The sequence below is a fragment of the Myotis brandtii genome, unplaced genomic scaffold (assembly GCF_000412655.1).
Source record: "Myotis brandtii unplaced genomic scaffold, ASM41265v1 scaffold118, whole genome shotgun sequence".
NCBI lineage: Eukaryota > Metazoa > Chordata > Mammalia > Chiroptera > Vespertilionidae > Myotis > Myotis brandtii.
Window position 1 is genome coordinate 43659 of NW_005354090.1, and position 853 is coordinate 44511.

Sequence of the window (853 nt, forward strand, 5' to 3'; positions counted from 1 at the left end):
TTAATTTGCATATCGCCCTGATTAGCCAATGGGAAGGGTAGCGAAGTTATAGCTAATTACCATGTTTCTCTTTTATTAGATAGGACTAGAGGCCTGTTGCAGGAATATTCCTGCAAGAATAGGGCTTCGTGTGGCTGGAGCAAAGCAGAGAAGGGAGCGAAACTTGCTGAGGCGGGCTTCTCTCCCGCTTCAAGCCCCTGCAGCTGGTCTTGCCCTCCCACTCCCAACCGCTGCCCCTTCCCCTCCAAGCCGCTGCCCTTTATGCTCCCAGCCACAGTGGTTGGGCTTGCCCTCCTGCTCCCATCCACTGGGGCTGGGCTTGCCCTCCGGATCCCAGTCGCTGGGGCTGGGCTTGCCCTCCCGCACCCATCCCCTAGGGCTGGGCTTGCCCTTCCGATCCCACTGGCTTGGGCTGGGCTTTCCCTCCCACTCCCAGCCGCTGCCCCTTCCCCTCCAAGCCGCTGCCCCTCCCTCTCACAGCCGCTGCGGCTGTGCTTGGCCTCCCACCTCCCGCCTCCCACCTCCACAGCCTTGGCTCCATTTCTGTCCTCACGGCCTCTACTTAGCTCCCTTCTGTACCGCTTGGCCTCCATGTTGTCCTCAGTCTTCGCTCGCAGCTTGTATATGCAAATTAACCGCCATCTTTTAGCTTCTATAATTGAAACATTGTATCTTTTTGGAGCTGTTGCTTCAGGAGCTCAGAGCCGGCGGTGGCAGGCAGGGAACCTTGGCTTCCTCCATCACTGGAGCAAGCAAGCCTCCTGTTCGCTTCAGCTGCCTGGCTGCCAGCCGCCATCTTGGTTGGCAGTTAATTTGCATATCGCCCTGATTAGCCAATGGGAAGCATGTCGGA